The sequence below is a fragment of the Aythya ferina genome (assembly GCF_964211825.1).
Source record: "Aythya ferina genome assembly, chromosome: 2".
Taxonomy (NCBI): Eukaryota; Metazoa; Chordata; class Aves; order Anseriformes; family Anatidae; genus Aythya; species Aythya ferina.
The window spans coordinates 97,461,056-97,470,780 of record NC_140297.1 but is presented as its reverse complement, the minus strand read 5'-3'; the positions used below and the strand labels follow the sequence as shown (position 1 = coordinate 97,470,780).

The following is a 9,725-nucleotide window of genomic DNA, read 5'->3' as shown; positions in this document are numbered from 1 at the left end:
TAAATTAATGAAATTGATCACTGGGAATATAACAAAATATGGATTAAACAATAATTATTAATGGATAATTAACTTTTTAAAAAGCCAAACTATTGATGCAGTAATTGAATAAATGGGGAGTCAATTAATCAGCTTCTTAAAGTTGATTACATATTTGTGAACTGTATCCCTGACCTATATTTCTGAGAATTACAAATACAGTTATTTGTCAAATACAAGAAAGAGAAACTCGTTTACCCCATGGAAACACTTTCAGCAATTTTTCTTTTGTTTGCTTATAAAGACACCTTTATTTTTATATTCACAGTATGATATATTCTGGCTGCACTGGGTTACAGAAGAAATTTGACTATGTGAAGTTGTGACATGGTTGTGTAAATTAGATGAGATTCTGACTTGAATTCACAGAAGCAAAGATTTTCCTTAAAGAGAAGGGTGGGATCCCAGCTGTAATTAGATATTATGTATGTACCATGATACATATGTATGTACAACGGGACTACTCTAATGTCAAGTACAAGATTCTGAAGACATGCAAAGGACAAGACCATGAGAAATGCCTTTTTTTTTTTTCAATTGTTAAATATTTTAGATTGTTTATCATTTTTTCCTTAAAAAGAACACAGAACTCTGGGCTTGTTTATGTGGAATTTTATCTCTAATAAATAAAGAAATAAATAAGCTAAGTGAAATTTAAAGCAAAAAAACGTGTTTAAGTAGTTGAAATATCTGAAATAGCATGAAGTCTTTAACCTGCTAAGTAACGTGTTATAAAAAAAATCTCCTTCCACAATAACTTGCACTGTGGTCTGAGGTTCTTCCCTGGGATGAAGTGCTAGAGTAGAAGGAAAGTGAATCACAGAGATAGTTTTGATACCAGAGAAACTTTAAAACCTATCCGAAAGAAAACAAGAATTAATTTACCTTTCATGGGGTCTCACTATTTATCTTGCTGTGTTTCCTAATTAATTGACGATATTGATGTTTACACAGGGCTTTGCTCCTTTCCAACTTTGCTTGATCCTGTGAAGAAGCCAGCACACTGCATTTGTAGTAGCACATTTATTCCCATGGCAACAGTCAGGGATTTCACAAACACTAATTAGGGCTGGCAACTTGGACTGTTTTCAGTACAGTCCCATGTAATTTTCCCTCTTTTCTCCATTCCTCATTATACCTTGCTTCAACAACTGACTTCCTCAGTACTTACACCGTGCTTTCCCCCATCCTCAAGACTCAGTTAATGCCTTACCTGATTTACCACTGTCTCGACTCTCTACATCTACACCTCTGCACACTCCCAGTTAAAAAATAACTGCAGTGCCTGCCTGCGTGTGTGATAAGCTCCTACCCTTCAAATTAATCCAAGTTGCAGCACAGCCAGTTGGTTTCTGTACCAGTGTGTGCAAAAGCAGTGAAGGTATTGATGCATAGCTGCACATTCCCCCACAAACGTGCTGCCAGGTACTTGTAAAGGTAGATGCCAAACCTTGCTCCAGGTGCTACAAGCCTTCTGCTCACCTACTGCTTAAGTTCCGTGAACAGACAGAGTTCATGCAAAACATTTTAATCCAAGCAGATCATGAGCATTTCTAGACATTTAATTGCTATGTAATATTACTAATTGTCTAGTGTGGTTATCCACTTGAGTTAATGCCTTGATCTACTCAGAAGCTTTTTACCAAACCTGTGTTGGTAATGAACTTTTGAGCCTCTCTAAAAGGAAAACGTGTCAATTAATTAACAAAGAAAGAAGACAAATTTATGATGGTGTCACCAGCAATAAGAGAGGTTTTACCTCATTAGGCATGCTCAGGCTATGAAAGAGATGTGTCTGTCACAGGATCACAGCAGGGCTGAGGCTGGCAGGGCCCTCTGGAAGCCGCCTGGTCCCACCCCTGCTCCAGCAGGGACACCCAGAGCAGGCTGCCCAGGGCCACGTCCAGGCAGATTTTGGAGATCTCCAAGAAGGAGACCCCACAGCCTCTCTGGGCAGCCTGTGGCAGTGCTCTGTCAGTGGAACATTACTGAGCAAAGTAAAGATTCCCAGTCTGAGGCTGTCTGAAGAACCAGTCCCAGCCAGTTTTCAAACCACCCTCGCAGCAACAAAGAAATCCCAATAAAACCAAGTAGAGAAAATATGCCACTACTGCCCTAATTTGGAAAGGAAAACAATAAAGAAGACCAGTTAGAGTACACTTACACTCTAAGCTACTGTAAATGACTTAAAGTGAGGATTAAAATGTTGGAATCCCCTGGAACCTCCTCATTAGGTTAAAGGCGAAGTCATACGAAGTAGTGACTGCATCAGTTGACAGGGGAAGACCAACTGATGTCACCTCCCTGAATTTCTATAAGGCCTTTGACACGGTCCCACATGACATCCTGGTCTCCACATTGGAGAGAGATGGATTTGATAGATGGACCATCCAGTGGATATGGCATTGGCTTGAAGGCCAGACTCAGAGTGTGGTGGTCAATGACTCTGTGTCAGGTGGAGGCCGGTGATGAGTGGTGTCCCTCAGGGCTCTGTCCTGGGACCGGTACTGTTTAATATCTTTATCAATGACACAGACAGTGGGATCGAGTGCACCCTCAGCAAGATTGCAGATGACACCAAGCTGAGTGGTACAGTCAATACAACAGAAGGAAGGGATGCCATCCAAAGGGACCTGGACAAGTTATGTGAGGTGTTCAAGCCCAGGCTGGATGAGACCTTGGCCAACCTGGTCTGGTGGGAGGTGTCCCTGCCCATGGCAGGGGGTGGAACTGGATGGGCTTTAAGGTCCCTTCCACCCCAAACCATTCTGTGATTCTCTGGGTCTCTGATATTGTTTTTTGTTTGTTTGTTTGTTTGTTTGTTTGTTGTTTTCCTAATTCAGGAAAGGTTTTATACATTATAAGCAGAAAAAGTAGTATTCAAATAATAAATTCTCAGTGTGACCACCACCTTTTTACCCTATATGATGGGGAAGTAAAGAGGCTCTTAAGTTACAGGAAAATGTCTCGTAAGGTATGAAGGAATAGAGAAGTTGTCTTGACAGTAAATTAGTAAATGCTTTAGGAGATTTTAATTCAAAACAAATTACTGTACTTGACAAAGAGAGCTTATTGAAATACAGAATATATAACTTGTTAAAAAGGGGGGAAAAAAGAAAAAAAAAAAAAAAGAAAGAAAAAGATTTTATTTAGACATTCAAGTAAAAAGCGAACTGTTAGAATAAGCCCAATATTCCAACAAATGGCAGGACAAGCTAACATCAACACACAAAGAAAGCCGTTACTGAAAATCACTTTTGTCTCGAACCTACCTCTTGCCTCCCTTTCTTTGAGCAATTGCACAATTTTTGAAAACACTCCCTGCTGCCGTTCACTGAAGGGATGAGTTTTAAAATGCAGCACTAACACTCTGGAGAAATTTGAACCCAGAGCCCTCCAGCTTTGGGGATTTGGTTTTCATGGCTTCGTTTTGTTCCCTGTATCCTTCATTTCAAAAAGCGTCATCGAACTCATGGCAGGGTTCTTTGTAACTTTTGTGAACTGGGCTGCAGTCAAGAATTTCCACGCTGAGTAATTTTATTACACGAAGTTTCCCGCCTGCCATACAGGGCATAGCAGCATTCGGCACAGACATCTGCTTTTCATCTGATTTCTAAAGGAAAGTCCTGTGGATTGCTGGCCCTTTGAAATTAAGGAGTTGGGGAACAAGTTTAAGCAGTGAAAATAAAATTCCGAGGCTGGAGGGCTCCGGGTTCAAATTTTACAGAGCTACCGATGCTGTGTTTTAAACTGATCTCTTGAGGGAAGCGCAATGGAAAGTATTTCCAGCAGCGAGGCGAACTGACGCAGTGCAGTCTTTCGGAAAAAGAGTCGGGATCCATTGCATAGAGAATCACATCCCTCGTAGATATGTGAGAGCTGTCCAGAAGGCTTTACATGAAAAACTTCTCAAAGAAAGTTATTGAGGGTGGCGGAACCTGAGAAATTAAAAAAAAAAAAAAAAAAAAAAAAAAAGGTATCATGAACTACAATGAAGTCTCCAAATTCTTGCAAAACATGAGATTTTTGAAGGAAAGCTCATTCTACTCCACGCCTCCAAAGCAGGGTCTCTTCCTGCTCAGCCTGGAGAAGAGGAGGCTCAGGGGGATCTCATCGATGTGTATAAATACCTGAAGCTCCCTTCAGGTGCGATGAAGATGAAGCCAGGCTCCTTCCAGTGGTGTCCAGTCCCAGTTCTTCAGCCAGGAGCAGTCACACGGTGCACGTCTGCTTCCCACTCAGTGCCTTCCCCTCCTCAAGGCCTGCAGCACTGACTGCCTTGATGGGAGGTGAAGCAGAGCAAGAAGCTGTTTCGGGTTGAAACTAACCTGTTTCTTTCCCATCTTCTCCTGCAATGCTGTTTGTATGCACTAATTTTCCCATTTGCTGTCAGGATAAATTTTAGGTCTGCTGCCTACCCCTAATGCCAAATGGGAGCAAAAAGAGCAGCATGTACTGCTTTCGCAGAGCACACCACTTCCATAGGAGTAGCCTGCAGATCTCCCTGCTGAAATCAGGGGCCCATTGTGCCAAATCCTCTTCCACACGACACTGGAGACACCCTCTGCTGCGAAGACATTTAAAATTAATGAAGCAAGGCAAAGGAAAAAAGAGTTATAATTGCTGTATTGCTACAGCTCCTATGTACTTATGTGTTTACTGATCTGCTGTCACACGGGAACTTTGGAAAAGTCAAGAAGTGAATCCAAATCCCACCACACCAGCCCATTCCTTTAAAAAATACATATCCTTCTTCTCCTATGTCATGAGTCAGCACACTTCTCCAAAATGGTGTGTTCAGACTAACAGTTGTCAAATTGCTTGGGGAGACTCTAACCTGACATATTTAGTGCATCCTTCCCACAGCTCTCACAGAAGCACACAGATGTCAACTCTGATCAGACTCAACCAGGTCTGCGAAACACATCAGGTTTGTAGGTCTAAGATGGTCTAAAAAGCAATTCCTCCAAAAATTATTGCCCATTCTGCACGTGAAGACAGACACATGAAGCTTCAAAGGGCAGCATTTCTAGCAGGCTCCCCTAAAATAATAGCCTAGATATTAGTCTGATGTTGTTTTCAAACTTAGACATTTCTGAACCATAAGAACTCATTTGGAAGTGGACTATTGCTTTGAATGTCAGATTGCAGTCTCCTCTGCTGTGGGGCACTAATGAAGGAAGGAAGGAAGGAAGGAAGGAAGGAAGGAAGGAAGGAAGGAAGGAAGGAAGGAAGGAAAGAAGGAAGGAAGGAAGGAAGGAAGGAAGGAAGGAAGGAAGGAAGGAAGGAAGGAAGGAAGGAAGGAAGGAAGGAAGGAAGGAAGGAAGGAAGGAAGGAAGGAAGGAAGGAAGGAAGGAAGGAAGGAAGGAAGGAAGGAAGGAAGGAAAAGAGGGAGAGAGAGAGAGAGAAAGAAAACCTCATTCAAGGGATTTTGATTTCAGTACTTACTATTAGAGGAGTGATTCATATGACTGAACTGCTTAGAAGACTGTAATTTCATAAGGACAGAATAGGAGGGAAACGTATTTTTAAATCAAAATGCATTCTTTTAAATCAAAGACTATACATGGTTAGAAAGCTGCAGACAGTTCATAGTCACTGAGGGCTTTAATTTTGTGGATTACGACTACCTAAGGACTCGTGTGCTAGTTCCAAGTCAGGGTCCACCCAGCCCAGCATCCTACCTGCCAGTAGCCAGAAGAAAGTGGAAATGCAGTGTGCAGGGCCTAAGAATACACTTACATCTCAACCAACTGTGGTCTCCAAAACTTTTTTGATTATGTAACTCTATCAATAAAAAAATGTTGAGCCTGTACGTATATTTATTTATTTATAAACCATATCAATGTAGTATTGACATTCTGATATTTTCTTCCTGCATCCCCATGGATCACCTTGTTCACCCCCTGAGGTGCAGGCACCCAGCTTTGGAGACCACCATTAGAGAGGATGTCACCACATTTTCATATTATTTCTAGAAACAATAAATAAATAAGCTTTTAAACATGGGGAATCTTTCAGCCTATGCAGACACAGTAGTTACTGGACCTCATTCAGATGGTAAAAACCTGCCTTATTTGGCTTCCAGTAATCACGACCCACTTGCATTTACCTCATGCACGCTGAATGTGAGACCAGTTAGTAACAGAAAGGGACAATTTGTCCAAGCTTTAAAAAAAACCTGTTGCCGTAACAAGCTAGGAACATCAATTTAATGTGGGAAATATTAATAGGAACTGGAAATTGTTCAAGAACATTCTACTGGATATCAAAAAAAAAAAAAAAAAAAAAAAAAATGTGCCACAAATTTACAAGTAGAAAAGCATTCGTGCTGGGGAAGAAAGAATTGGTATAATACAGAAGATGCAGAAATGCTAGTCAAACGCTAGCAATAAAAATGCAAAGAATGAAAAAAAAAATAGGATAATAGCAGTAAAATGCAAATGTAAAGAACACATTCTGCTGAAAACAACAATATAAGAAAAGATCAATGGGCATCACAGTTAGAAGGGGCATATGAGAAATACATTACAGTAAAACAAATTCTACACCAAATACTGCTAGAAACAGGTATCACATTTTGAACAAAAGCTCAGAAAAGACATACGTGTTCATCACTATTTCTCTTCTGATTTCAGAACGAAGCAGGAGGATAAACCTGCCCAATAAAATGTCGTAGGTGGAACAGAAAGCCTGGCATCAAGACTGAAGAAAAATATGATGCCGAGTCGGTTGCAATTACACATATACAAATCAAGCAGCCTAGAGGAAAACAGGCATCATGGAAAATAGGAAAAATTTCTAAGATCTTTGAATTGCCAATGTATTCCACATAATAAGAAAGAGTAAAGAGTTGATCTAGGAAAACAGACCTGTTGGTCAGATGCTGAATCTGGACACATAACCAGAAATTTCATTTAAGAGCCTACCAGCACAGAATCAAATATTTTGTCGATTAATAACAATCGATACAATTTCAGGGAACACAGGTCTTGTAAACCAAACCTTCTGCATTTTATCTTTTTCAGTTTTGCTTTTGTTCACAACTGTTGCCCTGGTTCACAAAGATAACTGCGTTCCTACACTATATTCATAGGCCTTTGTCTTCAAATCATTTGACCATGGATTTTGAACATCACATTATATGGAACTAGAAGGCTACAACTTGGAAATCAGTTCCTACTAGTATTTTTGTGAATGATTTAGTCAATACTGCACCATTTCCACTGATTAAGTTTGCACAGGATACAAAAACATGCAGCGTGTTAAACAAGGAGAACAGGCAATTTGTAAAGAGTAATTACCCGATTAAAAGACCACATTAAAAATGTGTATAGAAATGTGAGAACACACACTGAGGAGTAAGAAATACAGTCCTACAATACTGAAAACTGACTTTAGAGCAGGGGCTCAAAGCAGCTCTTAACAGCTTGTCATAAATCCAGCTGAAACTAGTGTAGCTAATGACTTCCCAGCTGTTGCAGGGCTTGCAAGCCTTGGTGGGACCTAACAACCTTACCTGGTCCTGGCAGACCAGGACTCCAGACCACCTCCAGCATGTCTGAAATTGTGGGCCTCAGTTTAGGGATGAGCTTTCATCCTCTTTATGCATGATTAGCCTAATTAGATTGACAGATATTTTTTTTTTCCTGGTTCTGAATGAGAAAAATTGTATTTTCCTACCTTTCTAGATCAACCTGCAAATGTAAACCAGATCTAGGAAGGACACTCCCGAGTTTCTGAATGCATCAGTTACAAGCCAAAATTTAGAACATGATACATGGTGCAAAAACATAATGTATGAAATCATATTCTTAATACACCTTTCCCTGCCATCTTCGTGCTCCCTTTCATTACTTATCTCTGACTTTCATTGGCATACATGTGTTGGGAATATCTCTCTTCAGCTGAATTCTCTGAGACAAATGTGACTATTGATGCATAACTGAGAACATGTTCTGTTCACTAATTGTTAGTACTCGTGCTCCAATTCTGTACCCAAACTCTAATAATCAACTGTGGAGCAGAAAAAATGCAATGCAACTGATGTGACCAATCTTATGTTGTAAGCAGCAAATAGTATTAGTTAATAACTCACAGGCATAGACAATATATTCCTTGTCAGTCTTCACGTGAGGACTCTGAAAATCATTCTATCATGAGAAATCAAGATCAGCTCATGAATGTGTACAAAACAGCACTAAAATTACCCTGTACTTTATTTGCAATGAATAATTCATCCGGTCCTACTAACACCCATGCTGATACTGCATCATTAACCCAAACAGTTGCTGTATTTTCATGCCCCAGCAGAGGTATCGCTTTATATGCCACCTCGGTAAAGGTAGCCTGCAAACGGGGAAGACCCAGTCCTCCTGGGGCACACAGTTGTCTCCATTAGCTTTAATAGAGCTGACGCATATATTTCTGTTCTGATTTCTGCAATGTTTCCCATTTGTTGCTCTGAATTTTCTTTTATTTCCATAATTTCCACAGAGGCCTCTCTTCAGCCACTTTTTCCTTGTGCTACTTCATCTTTCCAGTGGTCCTTTTATCTTTATTTCACTATCAGTGTCTGTGTAAGTTAGAACTGACATTTTTGGTTCCTAGGGTTATCTCAAGCTGGTCTGCACCCGGTGTTACTCACGATGTGTTTCTCTTCATGGCTGACATCCTCCCCTCATACATTTGCAGTTTTTAACTTGTTGATGTTTCTGGTCTATCTTGCATCAGCCTGTGGCTTGGTGGAGATCCACAGATCAGATGTGGCTGCTGTGAGGACAGCACCACTGTGCTTCAGAAGCACTTGGTAAAAATTACATTAACTGTACTCCGTCTTGAGCCCATGAAGCCCCAGCTCTCCAGTCTCCATGTAAGCTATGCTATTTTTGGTTTGGTGCCTCCTTTTTCAGATTTTCTAACATTTTATTTCATTTCCTTAGTGAAAACATATGGCAAACAGATGCCTAAGCTGGGCCCTAGGCACCCATTTCTTTTTCCAGCCTTTCCAGAATATCTGGGAAAATTTTGAGGTTTATGCTACTATATGTTGAACTTGCAATTTATTTCAAGTGCAACCTTTCAATACAGGAATCAATTTTGGAGGCAAATCACTTTAAAATCAATTATCTGCCTCTTCCTCCCCAGGCAACCTTGAAAACATGAACTAACTGCTTAGGATTCAAAGATGGTAGCAGCTGGGTATCAGTCACAGGAAGAAGCAAGGATGATCTAAAGATCTTCCTTCTCCTTCCCACATACACCTCTCAAAATTCAACATAAATCAGATCAATCTACAAACATCAGTTTACCAGTCCCTCCTGTAAGTAACACTTCTGCACAATGACATGCTCATGACTGTGTGTGAGATAAAAGTGAAACAATATGCAGACTTTCTTTAAAAAATTTAAAAATTTGTTTAAATGTTTATGACTTTCAAAAGTATGTATATATTCTGGAGAAAGTTATTTACCAGCATAATTTATTAAGGCTACCTTGTCATTAATTGCTTGCATGGGACCTGAAAGCCAAGAAAGAGCATATCTGTTTTCCCTCTGCTCTGTCCCTTTCTCAGGATTCACTTATTCCAGATGTTTATGCTTATAGCTGGATCTATCTCCAAGCATGAGGACATGCAAAGTGTGTCTAGATATGTTCTAGAGATCACACATCAGAATGTAGATTTA

At 40.2% G+C, this 9,725-nt stretch overlaps 1 long non-coding RNA gene across 1 annotated transcript; it reads right to left on the bottom strand.

Annotated features, from left to right (window-relative positions):
• Positions 1-3,151: 3,151 nt before the first annotated feature.
• On the bottom strand, positions 3,152-8,319 carry LOC311432777. Its single transcript, XR_014690322.1, has 3 exons — positions 8,138-8,319; positions 4,170-4,317; positions 3,152-3,977 (listed from the first exon to the last, which is right to left on the bottom strand). It is a non-coding gene; the product is annotated as an uncharacterized lncRNA (long non-coding RNA).
• Between the last annotated feature and the right edge of the window lie 1,406 nt (positions 8,320-9,725).